The 20,454-nt window shown below is 37.1% G+C and overlaps 1 protein-coding gene across 7 annotated transcripts in view; it reads left to right on the top strand.

Moving 5' to 3' along the window:
* Positions 1 to 20,454, top strand: part of LOC100114114 (potassium voltage-gated channel protein Shaker) — a 594,961-nt gene that overhangs the window by 17,530 nt on the left and 556,977 nt on the right. The gene's annotated exons all lie outside the window — the stretch shown is intronic.

The raw sequence follows: 20,454 nt of genomic DNA, 5'->3' as shown, positions 1-20,454 counted from the left end.
AACCCTGGGAACAGCAAGTTAAATCGCTTTATTTTTTTTCAAAATAATTAAGCCACACACCAGAAGCCAGCTAATAACCTAAATACCTACCCCTAACCCGCTTAACCCTTAGAAGACACCTCTACCAAACCACAAGCAGTCTAACTCATCTATCCCAGGGAACAGCGAGTTAAATCGCTTTATTTTTTCTTAAAATAATTAAGCCACACACCATAAGCCAGCTAATAACCTAAATACCTACCCCTAACCCGCTTAACCCCTAGAAACCACTCCTACCAAACCACAAGCAGGCTAACTAACCTAACCCTGGGAACAGCGAGTTAAATCGCTTTATTTTTTCTCAAAATAATTAAGCCACACGTCAGAAGCCAACAAATCACCTAAATACCTACCCCTAACCCGCTTAACCCCTAGAAACCACCCCTACCAAACCACAAGCAGGCTAACTAGCCTAACCCTGGGAACAGCAAGTTAAATCGCTTTATTTTTTTTCAAAATAATTAAGCCACACACCAGAAGCCAACAAATCACCTAAATACTTACCCCTAACCTCTAGAAACCACCCCTACCAAACAACAAGCAGGCTAACTAACCTAACCCAGGGAACAGCGAGTTAAATCGCTTTATTTTTTCTTAAAATAATTAAGCCACACACCATAAGCCAGCTAATAACCTAAATACCTACCCCTAACCCGCTTAACCCTTAGAAGACACCTCTACCAAACCACAAGCAGGCTAACTAACCTAACCCTGGGAACAGCGAGTTAAATCGCTTTATTTTTTCTCAAAATAATTAAGCCACACGCCAGAAGCCAACAAATCACCTAAATACCTACCCCTAACCCGCTTAACCCCTAGAAACCACCCTACCAAACCACAAGCAGGCTAACTAGCCTAACCCTGGGAACAGCAAGTTAAATCGCTTTATTTTTTTTCAAAATAATTAAGCCACACACCAGAAGCCAACAAATCACCTAAATACTTACCCCTAACCCCTAGAAACCACCCCTACCAAACAACAAGCAGGCTAACTAACCTAACCCAGGGAACAGCGAGTTAAATCGCTTTATTTTTTCTAAAAATAATAAAAACCGACTCCACAGGCCAGACCGGAAACACGCATTCAAGACATTATTACAAGTAAATTAGTCACATTATTTGTTAGGCGTAATTGTTGAATGAACTGCTATTAGTCATCTGCGTTGAAACAGATTTAAGTCCCTGTACTACGTCAAGTTTGCAGTCTTCAAAGAGGTTTTTTTGTTTTTAATTTTTTTTTAGTTTTTATATCTGTAATGTTTTATAATTTTTACATAGCAAAGTTGAGACATTTATTGAGCATTAGAATTACTGAATTATCATTTCATCAGAAATGTTTGAGCTTGTGTTAATTCTTTAGTTTTTTTTTCTTTAAGATCTCGCAAGCTGCTTATGACTGGATCTGATAAAACTAAGCAATAATGAATTCAACGTATTTTTTTAATCTAAGAACTTTTTCTGCAGTAAATTTTTTTCTAAAGTCTATCATTCTCAAGTAAAAATTCTGGAAATTTTTCACGATTTTCCCGTGTTAGCCGCCATTTTATGTGCTTTTACCTTTTTTTTCAAAATTTAAACTGCGACACTGAAGTTTAAGTCTTGAGGACACGATTTCTTCGCTCTAAACATTAAATCTTAAATGATTTCAATGTGAAAAATCGGCATGAATAAAGATTTTTTTTAAACCATGTTTTATTGCTTGTGGTTTGGTAGGGGTGGTTTCTAGGGGTTAAGCAGGTTAGGGGTAGGTATTTAGGTGATTAGCTGGCTTCTGGTGTGTGGCTTAATTATTTTGAGAAAAAATAAAGCGATTTAACTCGCTGTTCCCAGGGTTAGGCTAGTTAGCCTGCTTGTGGTTTGGTAGGGGTGGTTTCTAGGGGTTAAGCGGGTTAGGGGTAGGTATTTAGGTTATTAGCTGGCTTATGGTGTGTGGCTTAATTATTTTAAGAAAAAATAAAGCGATTTAACTCGCTGTTCCCTGGGATAGATGAGTTAGACTGCTTGTGGTTTGGTAGGGGTGGCTTCTAGGGTCGCATGGGTTTAGGGGCAGGTGATACAATAATTTCCGCACCTGTAGCTTAAACTTGATGCTTTTTTAAAGAGTTTAAAAAAAATCATGGCTCTACGATTAAATGACATGACAAGGGGTCGCATATCAAGTTTGAAGTCCAGCTAGTCAATCAGAACTGAGATGCTGTACACAATGCCAAATTTCAGATTGAAAATGTATGATTTATCTCTATGCTGATGCAATGTCTTGTCTTGAAAATTGGCATAGCATCCCTTCATGCGTGTCTCACAGATAATTTTCATACAGTATATTATATACGCATCTACTGATCTGCTCATGATTATCAGTTGATAAGAGTCATTGTACGCAAGTTGCTGCTGCTGGTTCTTTATCCAGGGATATTTAATTCTTGAAATTTTTTTTTAGAAGATATCTGAACTTATATTCAGTTATTAGTTAGATTATTTAGGAAAATCTAATTCAGACTTATTTAAGATTTTGGTTTCGATAGGCACTTTTACTTTAATAACAATGCTTGAAATTCATATAGTTGATTAAATATTAAAAAAAATGATAAATATTTTTCATGAATCATAAAGAACTTTTTTAAATTCCCATATTTATAATCTAAGTATATTTATTTCAAGCATTTCTATTAAAGTATATATAAAATTAATTTTTTTTACATTATGCAAAAATAAACTAAGAAATATATATATATATATATATATATATATATATATATATATATATATATATATATATATATATATATATATATATAATTTACTAGGGTTAATAGGCTATTTGTGGCAACCCTGTTCCAGAAAGTTGTACTGGATGGAAACATCGAGGGCTGAAAAGACCGAGGCTCAGCAATGAAGATAAGCTAAAGCCTGGACGAAACCTCCGTTGCATTGGAACGCCGTCAGACGAGGCGACTTCTTTCGGAAATTCTACACCTGCATACTGTGCAAGGAGGTCCAGCAAGTCAAAGCCGATAGACCGGCAATGGTGCTGGCTGTCACCGTTCCACAGCACTCATTTCGTTTTCTTATCTGGATGTAGGCCTTCGACAAGATTCCCGACAACAAAATGCTCGTCACCAGCATGGTCTGGTCGTATAAAACCTGGACGCTAACATGATTCTCGCCGACGACAAGACTTCTCTTAAGAAACTAACTCATCATTCCTCAAGAAGACGTCCTACTCGGGGCACCCGTTCGAGCATGCCGCGAGCGACTCCGTGGAGAAGCTTGGCAGGCTGAGCACTCTGAAGCAGTAGCTGAGAGACCTGCTCGACTAGGAGATCCCCTCGATGGACTCGAATTCGACGGCCGATGACGAGATGAAATTTTTTTTAGGTTTCTCTGTTGTTTGGTTCTACTTCCAAACCAGCTATGGCAGCTATGGCAGCTACCTCTCAACCATCTCCAAGTCTGCAAAAAGAAGAATCATCTATTATGGTTCCTAGACCATTATATAATCCCGAAGATCCGATAAGCAAATCGGAATGGTTTCGTGGTTGTTTTTGCTAAGCACCTTACAATACTTTGAAGCAATAAAAAATCCAGCAATGAAATCCAAAGTGAGACTGGAAGCCTTGTGCTTAATGCACAATTTCTGTAATGGAGACGTGGACGATACGGACGTCGCTGACAAAAAGGAGATGCATCACGAAGCGATCGCTGTTAAAACTGAAAGATTTATGCCTCAACGCGTGAAAGAGGAACATAACGTCGAGAAGGTCGTCGGTGGTACCCATACAGCTAGTACGCATTCTAATGTATTAGCAATTTTATTATTATTTCAAAATTTACATGTATAAATATAATACTTTAATTTTGTCTTTTTAGAGAAACGTAGTGTCCAAGGGGCTATTCGAAATATAAAGAGCGAAACTGTGGATGAAGATTGTAAGCATATATTTTTTAAATATTTTTATATCGTTACTGATTCCGAATTTACTCTTTCAGCAGACTTAGAAATCGTAGATGTTTTGGACCCACCCCCTGCAATCAAAGTAGAAGTGGATAGAGAAGTTGACGTGAAACCATCAATTCGTTTGCAAAAATGGCTACTGAATCCACTCGTCATGAAGAAAAAATAATATCTGACTTTTATTGATTTTAAAATGTGTGTTTAATTATTATATCGTTTTGTATCGTATAATTATATTCTTAAACAAACAGGTTGCGCTTTCTTCAAATTTTGCTTATGCACTTTATCAGTGTTTGTTATAATGACTACAGATGTAAATCTCAATTAAAATCTGTAATTATCTTTTAAAAATTATTGATTTTCTTATTATAATCAGTCATTTCATAGTGTTTTTTTTTCAGCCCAGTGCACGTATCACAATACTGGGATCTCTTTTCACTCTATAATATAATAATAATATATATATATCTACTGTTTTGTTAGATATACTTATAGGCGTTGTGGACTTTGAAAGATTGATAATTGCTCTTGAAAGTCGATTTCGTGCATTATTTAATCATTTTCTGACGTCCTCAAGACTCAACAAATGTTTATACATGACTTCGAGACACTACGGCTGTAAAAGGAGCCGAGTGTTAGCCTTAGGCGTTAGATGAGTAGAACCGGATAAGAACGAACGGACAATCAAGAGAATCATTAGATTCTGTTTATGTTTGTGTCGGAAAGTAAACACATATAGGTACTATTTATGTATCGAGAAGAAAACGGACTCTTTTAAATTTTAATTTGCGTTATTTTGCTAGAATATGTATGTTTATGTACACAAACGCCTCTCTTAAACCATAAAAAATATCCTTGTACTTTGGTAAAATCAGCTGGGCAAAGTAAATTTGCGAAAAATCAACTTTCTCGCTCTTGAGTCTATATGGATCAAACGCGTTTCTCTTTGTCTTTTAACGTTTTTTTTCCTCCAACTCTCGCACAGACACTTCGTATATTTTCAAACTGTTTTTAAATGCCCAATACTGAGATGAAGAAAAGTACAAGAAATTTAGACAAATATTTAATCATAAAATATCATTCAATTTCTGTTTTCTACGTTGTTTATAGATATTTCGCGCAGCTTTGCAAGAAAATAATAATGAGTAACTTTACTATAAACGTATCATAAATATACTTAATTAAACTAAATACTTTATTACAGAAAAAAAAACAATCGTAATACACTTGTTTTACAGATTATTATATATTATACATAAATGTAGAATAGTTTATTTAGTATTATAACTGCTGATGAAAGATACTGCGGACTATAAGTCTTGCATTTGAAAACTTTTGCATACGAAGATACCGTCATTGTGTGGTGTTCGCTCCTGACGCTCGATATACGCACATTATGGTAAAAGCCGCTCCGCTTGTCAAAGAATTTTCAAAGGCAATGCAATGGGGTACGCTAATAAAAATAATTCGCCCTCATTGCTGAACTTGAAAATCGTCCCGATAAAAAACTGTGAATTTTGCTGTAAACGATGATAACGTTGTACTTTGTCGTGTACACTGCTCGAGTTTATGTATACTCGCAGCATTTAGGCTTGTTTCTTGTCATTTAGTTTCGCGTAGAAGAGCTTGCACCTGCACTCTTATTTATTGTTGATTGTACACGTACAAAAGTAGCGAAAAGAACAAATCACAAAAGCAATTCAATATTATGTTCTCTCTCGTTCATTAAAACACCATTTTACGATCATCGAAAATGCGTGCTCAACGAGTATATATAATAATATACAACTGACGTAAATTCTCCAATCGAATAACATTTTTATATATTTTTTTTTGTTTTTGTTTCATCGCACTTGCAGTCTAATTTTCGTTTATTTGAGCATACTTTCTTCGCTTATATGTTGGCTATCGTCTCATCAAATCTTTTTCATTAGCGTGTCTTTCGCGTGATTTCATGCTTGCATTCATTTAGCTTTCCTACCTGAACACACAATCGCGCACAAAGGCTCGCGTCCGTTGTTTCTTTTTTTCTTTTGTGTTCATTTAAGGGGTCAAGCCTGGGTTAAATCCTGCAAAAAAAAAACAAAAAGATATTCTTCTTACCAAAAAATTTTTGATTTAATGTAATTTGAAAAAAGAAATTCTATTGAAAATATATAAAATATACACCATTTTTATCGTAAAAAAAACATGTATATACCTTGTAAAATCATTGACCAAAATTCATGACATTTCATAAGTGCATGTTTAAGGTACATTTTAAGACCGGATAGAGTAAAGAAGACGGTCCGGATCTTTCAAAAAGCCGTGGCAAGTGACTAAAAACACTTATCAAATCAAAAATTTTTTGGTAAGAAGAATATCTTTTTGTTTTTTTGCAGGATTTAACCCAGGCTTGACCTCTTAAAAAGCTTCGCCAATCTAATCTCAAAAAAATGTTTTCTTTCTCACTTTCCTTACACGACTCATTTATAGTATATACAATAGTAATATGTTTACAGAAGGCTACCATGCTATTCATTCCGTTGCTTTTCTTTTTTTTTCTCTATTGTATCATTTTTCATTCTGAGTATGTCCCGCAGAGTACACAACGATAAGCGAAAAACTAGCGATTGAAGGAAAACGCTCGTCCTCTCTATCACCAGTTAAACATTGTCGCACGCGATGCTACTTCTTTTATTATTAATAATAATTTTAATAACAATTAATGACAATTTAAAACTTCTACACTGAAGGGCAATATCATCGTAACCTGCGACCACGGCCCAGTATTGAAACAATTTCTTGCACGTATGCTCGCCTCGCGAATTAGATTATAAAACGGCAATGACTGGATTTGCAAAAACCGAAAAAGATTGTCGATGATCGCTCAAGTCATATTTTTTCTTTCATTTTTGTTTCATCTCTGTCTCTTCTTTACGCTTTCGTTTATCTTACATTTTTCTTTTTCCTATTACCTTTTTTTTAACTGGCGCTCGCAGTTAGAATTATTTCCATCTTAAATAAATCGACCATAGCCCTGAAAAAACTACACTTAAAACAATTTTTTGGCAAACATGTATCGACGAGTGTCATAAGTATTCATGGAGAGTGTAGAAGTAACCGCCATATGAAAAAGCACCTGAAAAAAATTTTGATTAAGAAACAGTTTCATCATGCATTGGTCGTATAAATACGATAGGTTGATTTTATTAATATTATAAAAACTCACAGTCCATTATATGGGATTCTGCATAAAGAATTCTGACAGTTTACTCCTGACAATTTCTCCATCGCCCGTTAACACTTCATCTTCGCGCTCATCGCCTTGTAAAACTGATGCTTCCGCTATTAATGAAGGAGACACAGCAGTAGTAGGTTTTTCAAGGTCTATTATGACATTATGCAAGACGCAAGCTCCTTTTACTACTAATTCTGCTTTTTTTGGCGGCTGATTCATGGTTTTATAAAAAATTCGCCACTTCTGGCATAAATGCCCAAAAGCGCATTCGACGGCGACTCTAGCTCTAGAAATCCTCTTGTTGAATACTTTCTGACGTCGGGTTAAATTCTTGTCAAAATATGGTTTGAGTAAATTCTTACTCAAGGGGTAAGCACCATCGCCAATAATGAAATAAGGCAAAATTTTGTTGCTGTTATACAGTTCGTCATCTTCCGGCAATTTAAGTTTATTATTTTTTAAAACTCTATACAGAGTACTATGTCGAAATGTTGTTGCGTCATGCTGATGCCCGTAACTACCAACATCAATTGCCATAAATCTATACCGAGCATCAACAAGAGCCTGAAGTGTGATTGAAAAAAATTTCTTGTAGTTGAAGTAACGGGATCCTGAATTCTCTGGCTTCTTGATACGTATATGTCTAAAGTCGATTGAGCCAACGTAATGCGGTATATCCCACAGCAAATATAATTCTTGTGCAATGTCCATGAACATATCTTGCGTGGGCGGTTGCATATGTATAGGACATAATTCGTTCCACAATGCAGTAAGCACATCTTGAATTAAATTACATACTGTCGATTTACCCATGAGGAAAGCGAACGATAAGTCACTGTAGGATGCGCCTGTAGTTAAAAATCTGTAACAAAATGGTGAACATTTCTTGTCAATTTAAAGTTTTATAATAATAAATCATGATTTTAATAAGGGCAATAATCAGAATACACTTGATTACAAATATTAAGTATAAAAATTCAAATTATAGCATAGTATTAGTAATAATATGAGTAATTATATTTCTACCTGATTGTGATAACCAATTTTTCTTCGGGAATGATGGGTTCCGTATGCAAATTGCACCAATTTTTCGTTAGAGCGTTGGATACTTTTGATAGCACGTACTGAAATGTTCTGAAATTCATTCGAGTATAACTTTTGAACTTATCCTCATATTTCTTTAGCAAGGGGAATAAATGATAATATTCACTAAAGTGTTTTCTTCCTTGATTAATCTCGTTTACTTGCTTTTTTCGGACGATATATAGGATGTTGCCAAGCGTATAGTTGGGATCTTCGCAATAGTTCCTTATTAAATTTAATTCTTCCATATTGTAGGAGAAACAACGGTGACAGCAATTAAAGATGATTCGTAATTATAAAAAAAAATGTGAAATTGTCCTGTAAAATATAAAACTTTTCTAGTCATCAAGTGTGATAATCTCATCCGCAATTTCGGCAGAATTCTTCACTTCCATTCTGGATTTCTTCGGCGATGGTCCATCACTGGAAGTAGTCGTAAGATTGACTTATTTTACTTCCTCTTTCGGCTTGTAAAGGTGATTTTTAAGCAATTCCATAAACTGAATGCGGAATTCCATACGGCTCACTTCAGGTAACGTATATAAATCGGCATGCAGTAACTTGATGTGCATGAAATCTCTCTGAGAATCAGATCCAGCCATATTCAGTTGTTCCATAATATTATGAACATTGTCCATCCTGAAGAATTCCTGAACGTTGTTCAGCTCTGTGACGGATAAAGACGACGAGGCGACGACAGGCAACTCTTCTGTGAAAAAAAAATAGTCAGAAGAGAGAGATAGGGGGGGGGGGGGTGGCGAGGATACAAGCATCTCGCTCGTAAACCGCGAGCTCCGAAGAATCTCGGAGCAGAATTTGCACCACGGTGGCAGCGTTAATATCCCCAACGCAACTCACTCGAGGCTTGCCGAGACTGCTTACACACCAACCGGTGCAGATTCTACACGAAGGGCTTTTCCAAGAAGCCGCTATGCTGGCCGATTCGTCATCTCGTATGTGTTTATACACACACGCTGGACCACGTTGTGTATCCAGCGATAGCACAGAGAATAATCCAGAATTAAGTCGCTAGTCGCCAGTAAATCTTGTTCATCTTCTCTTTGCTCATCTTCGTCAAAATATTCACCATCATCTAGCCAGTCGAGATTTCCGTTGGAATCGTTGTAAGTTTTATCTTTTAAAAAATACATGGACTTCATAAAAGGAAAGCCTTTGGTTTTGACTTTAGAAGCACCATCTTCAGATCTCGATTTCGGCTGAGCTATCAATTCTTTATTGAATTGAGTATTAAGTGCTTTCCACTTATTTCTCGCTTGATCTTCTAAAAAATTATTAAATTATTTACAACCATATGTTTACATTTTACAAACTATTTATAATATACATATATATAAGGATAAAGACGAGGCGACGACAGACGACTCTTCTGTGAAAAAAAAATAGTCAGAAGAGAGAGAAGGGGGTTGGGGGAATGGCGAGGATACGAGTATCTCGCTCGTAAACCGCGAGCTCCGAAGAATCTCGGAGCAGAATCTGCACCACGGTGGCAGCGTTAATATCCCCAACGCAACTCACTCGAGGCTTACCGAGACTGCTTACACACCAACCGGTGCAGATTCTACACGAAGGGCTTTTCCAAGAAGCCGCTATGCTGGCCGATTCGTCATCTCGTATGTGTTTATACACACCCGCTGGACCACGTTGTGTATCCAGCGATAGCACAGAGAATAATCCAGAATTAAGTCGCTAGTCGCCAGTAAATCTTGTTCATCTTCTCTTTGCTCATCTTCGTCAAAATATTCACCATCATCTAGCCAGTCGAGATTTCCGTTGGAATCGTTGTAAGTTTTATCTTTTAAAAAATACATGGACTTCATAAAAGGAAAGCCTTTGGTTTTGACTTTAGAAGCACCATCTTCAGATCTCGATTTCGGCTGAGCTATCAATTCTTTATTGAATTGAGTATTAAGTGCTTTCCACTTATTTCTCGCTTGATCTTCTAAAAAATTATTAAATTATTTACAACCATATGTTTACATTTTACAAACTATTTATAATATACATATATATAAGGATAAAGACGAGGCGACGACAGACGACTCTTCTGTGAAAAAAAAATAGTCAGAAGAGAGAGAAGGGGGTTGGGGGAATGGCGAGGATACGAGTATCTCGCTCGTAAACCGCGAGCTCCGAAGAATCTCGGAGCAGAATCTGCACCACGGTGGCAGCGTTAATATCCCCAACGCAACTCACTCGAGGCTTACCGAGACTGCTTGCACACCAACCGGTGCAGATTCTACACGAAGGGCTTTTCCAAGAAGCCGCTATGCTGGCCGATTTGCCATCTCGTATGTGCTTATACACACACCCTGGACCACGTTGTGCATCCAGCGATAGCACAGAGCACAATAATCCAGAATTAAGTCGCTATAGCCCAACCTCCGCCCCTGCATTATTCAACACCCGCAACGTAAATCGTTCCGCGCTCATATCTCGGACCTCGGTTGGAGCATGCAACGAGCAACTCGCCATGTTACATAGTAACATTTATATGCGTAAGTCGGCTTAATCATACGAAAATACTTAATTGTAAAGGTAAAAATGTCCACTCCGTCGAGCTGTAAGGAAGCCGTCAGTCCAGGGTTTAACTGAATCGTCGGGACGCTTGCGAGAGTTGAGGTTGACGAGGCGGACGTCTGGGCAGTTCAAAAGACGTGATGCAAAAGAAGGAGTGATGCCGTATCACCCGCTGGTGCAGCTCCGCGACCGTGCGAGGGCGCTGTTCTCGCCCCCTCCCCCCACTAACCAGTACCTAATACCTACCCGATTTGAAAACGATTGCTATGAAAGCGTACTTTTAGAGGCTGTGAATGTATTCTTATATAATTGAAAAAAAGAAGAAGTTGCCGACGCCGTTGGACATCGCCGTCAGCAAAGAGGTCGGCGAGCTGGGCAGTTGTTGCTGGTTGGCAGGTTGTACTGGATTGCTTGCCGCAATTATTCTGTTCAGGGACTTGAAACGCTCGGGTTTTACTCGCACGCTACGCAGCAACGACGTCTTGCCCGGTTTAATCCGGGCCTTGACCTAGGCAAGAAACGAAAGGTAGATTGGATGGATTTGCCTGAGCGTTCTCGCCTGATTTTGCTTCGACAGCTTGTTAAAGCATCTACTTTAACAAATAGAAAATGTTCTAGCACAATTTTACTAATGATAATAATTTGTGCAGGACACTTTCCTTTCGTTTTCTATTCTAAGAAAACATTAAGAATTTCAGAAATAGTTGTATTCCCTGTAGAAGGTTAATTACGTCGCAAGTGTTTTACACAGTCTTTGGATACAATATTTCTTCGTTTCTATGTGTACATCGATTTTTTTTTTTAATGAACTTTTTCTCTTATAAAAACGCGTACTATAATAAAAAGTATAATCGGTCGCGGCGCGCTCCCAACGGCACAGTTTATAAAACTTATGCTTCATGCTACCGTGCCCCTTGATTTCTAAAAATAAATTTCATCTTCAAAATTCACGTATCTCACGTTCAGAAAACAATTAACATCTCTTATTCAAGCGGTCTACACCGGCTAACTGCAATTTATTATCTCGAGTTTTTAATCGCACAGTAAGACGTATAGGAGTAAACAAGCTACGCGCGCGTAAAAGGCAGGCTGGAACTCGGATCGAGCTTTTCAAAATCCGGGTTATGCGACGCCGTTACTTATCCAGTGTCGCCGGCCGCCAAGACTTTAGAAACTTTACTTTTGCAGTAGAGGAAGATTGTCCGAGCGCGAGAGAGAGCGGGATTCCGCGCATTTTATTGTGCTCGCGCGCGCTGCCGGCTGTATCTTTTTGTTGCTGAAAGTCGATATGGGAAATTTAATCTGCGCCTCGGTAGATTATTCGAATTTTTAGCTAATCGCCAGTGCAGCGCCGCTGTCGCCTTTGGCGGAAGCAACAACGTACTGAGAGATACGCGATGAACGACGTTTTATTTTTACGTCGCGAGAGAGCTGAATTAATACGCCACCGTCGGTGCTGCATCGTCGATGAAAAATACGTTTTTCAGAATTAAAGTGTCGGCTGATAAGTTTTCGCATCTCAGCTAAAATTAATACGAGCCGATGATGCGTCGTAATTTTTTTGAAAAATTGATTGTTCTGCGCCTGGGGATAATCTCGCGGCATACATCTTATCCAAAACGCGTTAATTTATTTCCCGGAGCACGACTCGACTTGATAAATAACGTGAGTCCGATGATCTGGGATTGATTTTGCTGCAATTCGCAAGAACAATCAATAACGTAACGCGATTATTCCTTCGAAAATAGTGGACAGTATCGCGTCAGGTTGTAATTCAAAAGTCAGCGAAGAACGGAGCGGAGAAAAGAAGCGAGACGAAGGCAAAGCCCAACGAAAGGGCTTTCGGTAATTTAAAAAACGCACTTTCGTCAGGGCAGCTCGAAGTCGAGCACAGCTCCTTGAGCGAGGATCGATTTTGATTTGCCGGTGAACAGCCCTCGTAAAAGCGCATCGGTCGCTCTCGCACCTCTGGTTATCGGGCGTCGAATTCGAGTCTGTCGAGGGGTTTTTCTAGTCGAGCGACATGACCGTCGGCAGGTCTCTCAGCGACTTCTTCAGAGCATTTTGTTCTCGGGTACCTTGTCGAAGGCTGCCAGCAGAGATCGTGTGAGGCGATACACCCAAATGAGAAGACAAAAGAAGTGGTATCGAATGGAGACAGCCAACACCATGGCCGGTCTATCGGCTCTGACACGATGGTCCTCCTTGCACAGTATGGAGATGTAGAGAATTTCGCAAACGAAGCCGCCTTGTCTGACGACGTTCCAACGCAACGGAGGTTTCGTCTAGGCTTTAGCTCAGGTCCATTGCTGAGGACATCTCAAAATCTTGCCTGTACGCGCGATGACGACGAAGAGACGCTGAGGACGATCCGCCGCGCATCTAATGCAATCGTCAAGGTCGCCCATTTCTGAACTGTCTCCCACCGCGTATACGCGCGCGCACACACCTCCGACCTATTCTGCGGAAGCGATGGAATGTCGAATTAATTTTTTTTCTCCGGCTCGTAAGAAGGTAGGACCATTGCCGGGATTTCTTGAGTGGAAAATAAGGGAGAACAACGGTTTTTTGATAGCGCGAGCGTAGAGTAGCGGGAAAAAAATTAATTAATTGCTTTAAGATTTTATTAAGCGGAGATTTCGGGAAATTTTTCGAGCGCGTGGATGCTGCTTCGTAAGAAAAAAAAAGAGTCGGGGACGGCAAAATTAATCTAGCTGAGATGAGCGTGTAAAAAACGATAGTTTTGCTACATGCCTGTTTATTCTGATCAAAGATAACGCACGACTCACGTGTATATTTTCGAACCTTCCCGCAAATTCCGTTTATAAATATTAGACAAACAACAGAGAAACCTAAAAAAAATTTCATCTCGTCATCGGCCGTCGAATTCGAGTCCATCGAGGGGGTCTCCTAGTCGAGCGGCATGACCGTCGGCAGGTCTCTCAGCTACTGCTTCAGAGTGCTCAGCCTGCCGAGCTTCTCCACGGAGTCGCTCGCGGCATGCTCGAACGGATCCCCCGAGTAGGACGTCTTCTTGAGGAATGATGAGTTAGTTTCTTAAGAGAAGTCTTGTCGTCTGCGAGAATCATGTTAGCGTCCAGGTTTTATACGACCAGACCATGCTGGTGACGAGCATTTTATTGTCGGGAATCTTGTCGAAGGCCTACATCCAGATAAGAAAACGAAATGAGTGCTGTGGAACGGTGACAGCCAGCACCATTGCCGGTCTATCGGCTTTGACTTGCTGGACCTCCTTGCACAGTATGCAGGTGTAGAATTTCCGAAAGAAGCCGCCTCGTCTGACGGCGTTCCAATGCAACGGAGGTTTCGTCTAGGTTTTAGCTTATGTTCATTGCTGAGCCTCGGTCTTTCCAGCCCTCGATGTTTCCATCCAGTACAACTTTCTGGAACAGGGTTGCCACAGATAGCCTATTAACCCTAGTAAATTATATATATATATATATTTCTTAGTTTATTTTTGCATAGTGTAAAAATAATTAATTTTAATATACTTTAATAGAAATGCTTGAAATAAATATACTTAGATTATAAATATGGGAATTTAAAAAAGTTCTTTATGATTCATGAAAAATATTTATCATTTTTTTTAATATTTAATCAACTATATGAATTTCAAGCATTGTTATTAAAGTAAAAGTGCCTATCGAAACCAAAATCTTAAATAAGTCTGAATAAGATTTTCCTAAATAATCTAACTAATAACTGAAGTTCAGATATCTTCTAAAAAAAAATTTCAAGAATTAAATATCCCTGGATAAAGAGCCAGCAGCAGCAACTTGCGTACAATGACTCTTATCAACTGATAATCATGAGCAGATCAGTAGATGCGTATATAATATACTGTATGAAAATTATCTGTGAGACACGCACGAAGGGATGCTATGCCAATTTTGAAGACAAGACATTGCATCGGCATAGAGATAAATCATACATTTTCAATCTGAAATTTGGCATTGTGTACAGCATCTCAGTTCTGATTGACTAGCTGGACTTCAAACTTGATATGCGACCCGTTGTCATGTCCATCATGATGTTCAAAAAGTTTGGCAGCTTTACAAATAGCAAAAGGTCTCATTTGCTGTTGAAAAGCTATTGTGACGCGTGTCCTTCATAGCAAACTTGACCTTTCGCTCTTTGAGTAGCTACAAGACTTTTGGAATATCATGATGGATATACCAAGGGGTTATGTAACACACATTTGGAATCTGGACATTGCACCAGTACTGAAATAATAATATTTTAAAATTAAAATCTGACATTATGTATTGAAACTAAAAAAATAATTAATCTGAATTCACTCATGATTATCAGTTGATAATCAGCAGAGAAATCCCAATGCTTTATGAAATAAAAACCTTTCATGGCAATTATCCAATGATAATTATCAGTATTTTGATTAGTTATAATATTATGATGATGACCCACCGATAATCAGCTGTTAAAACCGATAATACCTGCATGTCTAACACTGGTAGTAGACCTTGGATGACCTAATGTGGCAGATCCTGGATGACGAGGTGCAGTAAGCTCTGGATAAACAGCTGCACTAACACCCAGACGAGTAGTAGCAGCAAACGTGTACTATCAACTGCTCAGGAAATAGCAGTAGCAGCATCAGCAGCAGCAGCAACAGACCGTGGTTGAGTAGCCCTGCCCGAGGAGTTGTAGTATCTCAGATACTATCTAGTCTAACCATCTGAGACCTGCAGCTGCAGTGGTACCTCGACAAAGAGCAAGAGTAGCAGTTGCACGTTATGCAGGCTCCACAAGTTGTATCTTATAGTAGCACTAGATTCTTGATACATCTCTCCACACGACGACCCTGCACGAGTAGTATGCTGCACTATTACACCTGCACAAGTTCCACAATTAGCAACAATATAAACTTGGGATAAGTGACTGCAGAATACAACACAATTTTATAATACACTAACCTCAAAATGACAAATTTATTGTCAATTTTGAGGTTGTTGATCTCCTATAAAATAACATATGAGACTGTTGTGGGTAGTGTTTTTCTACCTTCCTCGAGCAAGATAGAAAACCTCCCACAACAGTGCAATTAATTATAGCCGGTCCGACGGTGGAGGCTGCTTCAAAACAAGCACAATGCACATTATCAGACGGCTTCGCGAGAACTTGTCGTCTGCCGATCGCGGTTTTCGCATGCACGCGTTACTGACCCGGCTTTGAGAGAAACATCAGACTCTATGCCGGTATACATGCTCTCTCTCTCTCTCTCTCTCTCTCTCTCTCTCTCTCTCTCTCTCTCTCTCTCTCTCTCTCAGCACTACGTAAACACACATATATATTTTATTTATTTATTTATTTATTTATTATTCCAGAAAATGTACAAGATATGAAGTTCATATCTGTAATTCTGCAGAGGTACACGTAGGTACCTGTTGGAAGGCCTGGTTACAAAAAAGAAAATACAAAAAATACTTATAATTAAGACTTAAAACTATTTATATACAGTTATTTATATACGTTTATTTCAATATTCTAACAGAATTTGTTGCGCACGCGCCATTATAACAATTTTATAACTCTAGACCTTAACAATTATATTTTATCCATTCTTTAATTAGTCTCTAATGCGAGTGTTTTTCTATATTTAACGCTTTTAGGTTATTTGGCAGCTCATTGAACACATTAATTGCTTTCATGAAGCTATTCTTATTACTAATTCTTTTTTTCGTTTTAGGTATAATAATACTTTTACTTCTCGTAACACTATCTGATGCTAAAAATTTGTCTTTCAGATCATTGTAATGTGCTTTCAGAGATTCTAGTGCGAAAAGTTGTCCTATATTTAATGGGTTTTCATTCACTATGAAATTATTTTTATTGACAATTCTTAAGATTTTGTTCTGAAGCTTTTGTAATTTGACTCGACAATTACTATAGGCTCCGCCCCAAGCTATTATACCATAGCTTATTACGCTATGAAAGAAAGCGTAATAAATCATTCTGAGTGTCTCTGTGTGCATGTATTTAGAAATTTTATAAAAAATATATACTAGGTATTTAGTTTTATCAATTATGTATTGAATATGGCTGTCCCACTTTAGATTGCTGTCAAAGACAATCCCTAGATGTTTAATATTTTCTACTCTAGTTACATTTTTATCAAAAATTTTTATAATTATTTGAGCTGGAACGCTACCAATACTACTTCCAAATGTCATGCTCACAGTTTTTCCTACATTTAAAGACAATTTGTTTACAGCCAGCCACTCAGATATCACAGATAAAAACTTGTTCATGCTAACTTGGATTTCTAACCAATCCTTTCCAGAAGATATGATAGCAGTATCGCCAGCATACGAAATTATTGACTCAGAAGGAACCTCGTTTAATATATCGTTAATGTATATAATGAAAAGCATCGGTCCCAAGATCGTTCCTTGAGGGACACCAGTATTAACTTCTAAGCTATCACTCTCAGTACCATCTATTTTGACTACTTGATGTCTATTACTTAGAAAGCTGGATAGGAGATCCAACGCTTGACCCCTGATTCCAATACGATATAATTTCGCAAGTAGTATACTGTGATCTACAGTATCAAACGCTTTCGCCAAGTCTAGGAAAGTTATTATTGTAGGTTTGCTCTTATCAACATTGTTATACAGTACGTTAGTTAAATAATTCAGCGCATCTTTAGTACCAACCCCTCTCATAAAACCAAATTGTTGATGCTTTGATATAATATTGCACTGTTCAATAAAATCATTTATTCTATTGTATATAATTCGTTCAAAAATTTTTGCAACATTTGATATGAGAGAGATAGGTCGATAGTTCGTTATTTTATTTTTTTCTCCTGATTATATACCGGCACTACTTCGGCCTTTTTTAGGGCATCTGGCCATATCGCATTTTCAATACACTTGTTGAAAGTATGGGTCAGAGGATCTGCTATATAGTTACATAGTAGTTTCAAAGTCTTGGTGTTTATCTTATCAACTCCCCCATTTTTCAGTTTCAGTGTGTTGATTATGCTCATTATTTCCGCATTACTTGTTGGCTTCATGAAAATCGAAAGAGGATTCATGGTCGGGAGCTTAAGTTCAGCATTTACTGGTTTAACGATACTAGCACTCAAATTCCTACCTATTTCACGAAAAAAATGATTCATGCTTTGTGCAATTTGGAATTTGTCCATAATTTTTTTATCAATAATCTTTATATGATTTATGGCATCATTTGATTTTTTAACTTTCCCAATTTTTGTATTTATTATTTCCCAAAGTTTTTTGGGTTATTGGAATTTTTCTGTACAAGATTTAATTCGTATTTTATTTTTGCATCAGTAATAACCTTATCCAAAACTTTAACATAGGTCTTATACTCTGCTTTTAGTTGTTCATTACGCACATCTTGTTGCCATCAATTATATAAAAATTCTTTTGTTTCACATGACCTGATTATTCCATCAGTGATCCAGTTTTTCCTACCAGTGTGCTTTTTAGCATTTCTCTTTGTTTTCGCTGCAAATGCTGCAAAGCTTCGGGTCATAGGTGTGATGCTTTGTGTCTAACTTTGAGTTGAATTTTGCATTACTAAAGTAACAGTTTATGCACCTGGCATAATCTTTATCACAATCACAAATATTATGCTTTCCGGAGCATTTCAAACACAGAATCTCATTTAGACATTTCTTGGCATTGTGGCCAAATATACCGCACTTGAAACAAGGACAGATGTTGACCAAGTCATAGGCTCTACATTGTTGATATCCGACAAAGATTTTGTTATTACTATCTCGTACAAAATACTAAAAAATGCGCGCAATGATATTTCTAAATATATATGGATGCTTTAAAGTAATTGACAGAGTTTATTTTTCATAGATTTAGGATTGCATTGCATGCCGACAAAATGTAAATAAATAAGCTAAAAAGCTAAAGGTACCGGTTGCACGATCTTACCAAGAGTTAAGAGATAGAGATTGCAAAGAAACAAATATTTAGCAACATTTACTAAAAAAAAGATATAAACATAATATATTTTATTATTCAATTTATATAATTCGGGTTTAAATGATGTACTACATTAAAAATTACTCTGATGAGACTATATGTATAGACCTAATACAATAATCTAAGATATAATAAAAAGTGGACTTTTATAATCAAAACCAATAACATCTAATATTACTAAATGTATGGATTTTTAATCGTAGTACCTAAAGTTCATTTTTCATAGATTTAGAATTTCAATTGAAGTCTATTAAACGTATATAGATAAGTTCTAAAAGCTAATAAAGAATTATGCACTTACTTTGATATATATGAATCAAAAAACAAACTTAAAAGAAAGAAAAACCCAGTTTGGCAAGAGATATGTGATATCTTGAATAAGAACAGAGAACGAAAAATAAAACCTCTTAATTTATACATGCATGTAGATCAAGATAGGCATAACATTCAGTCTTCGTATCGAAAGATTAAAGATTTAGATACATATGAATCTGATGACTGTGAAACAATTATAGAAGAAAACAATGAAGATGAAATTTCAGAAAGTGAGAACACGATGGAAGACATAGTTTACTATAGACCAACCAAAAGAAAGAATAATAAAAATATAATATTTAATTTTACAATAACTCCAGAGCAATGGTCTCAAATAAAGCCTGTAACAATAACTTATAAAGATGGAAGAGAAGGTATGTCCTTGCAAGAGCCTTACAAAGAGATGTTTGTGAAATAAATGTATTAAATTAATATTAAATTAAATATTAATAAATAAGGAAAAATTACCCTGTGCATACAACTATAAACGGAGTGTTATAGATGACATAGAATCTTATGTCAAAGTCACTGGTTATTGCAATACTTGCAACACACACTTAAAAATTAATTGTTTTGATAAACCGATTGATGGTGAACCAGTCACATTCACTGTAGAAACTTTAAATTCTCATGGAGTACCTCATACAGCAAAAAGACCTCTAGCTGGGTCACAGAGAAAAATAATTAAGAAAGAACTAGAGCATAAAAAACCAAAAAAAAAAAAAAAATGGAGAAGAGAAGAAGCAAGTAAGCATATGAAGTATGGGGATCCTGAACGACTGTTTCTTTATAGTCAAGAAGTGATACGAAAAGCTAGTCATGAGGTAAAATATGAAAAGTTAGGATTGAAACCAGGAGAAAAGTTGTTTAACTCTTTGACAAATTTAAAAAAAGATGTTGAATTTAATAGATATTTTAGAGGGATTGGTCGCGATAATATTTACTTGATGTATTGGTCACCCGAACAAGTAAGTATCCATAATGATGTCCAAGCCAAACTAAGAAATCCTCTGTCGCTAGATGCTACAGATTCCGTTGCCTTGAAAATAAAAAGACCAGATGGAGAGAGTACTGACATTTTTCTTACTGTTCTGTCAATATATATAAAAAGTGCCTTAAGATTTTATTAAATGCACAATACAAAATTGAATTGAATACTCAATTGAGAACAGATGTGGCACACTTGGTGCACGCTGTAACGAAATGGCCATGTTTTGGCAGTGATAAACCAAAAGTTAAATAATTGTTCAAGCGATGTGTGGGCTTTATGACAGACATAGATGATCTGCAGGACTTTT

The sequence above is a fragment of the Nasonia vitripennis genome (assembly GCF_009193385.2).
Source record: "Nasonia vitripennis strain AsymCx chromosome 1 unlocalized genomic scaffold, Nvit_psr_1.1 chr1_random0005, whole genome shotgun sequence".
Classification (NCBI taxonomy): domain Eukaryota; kingdom Metazoa; phylum Arthropoda; class Insecta; order Hymenoptera; family Pteromalidae; genus Nasonia; species Nasonia vitripennis.
The sequence above is the reverse complement of the archived record's forward strand: the minus strand, read 5'-3'. Positions and strand labels throughout refer to the sequence as shown.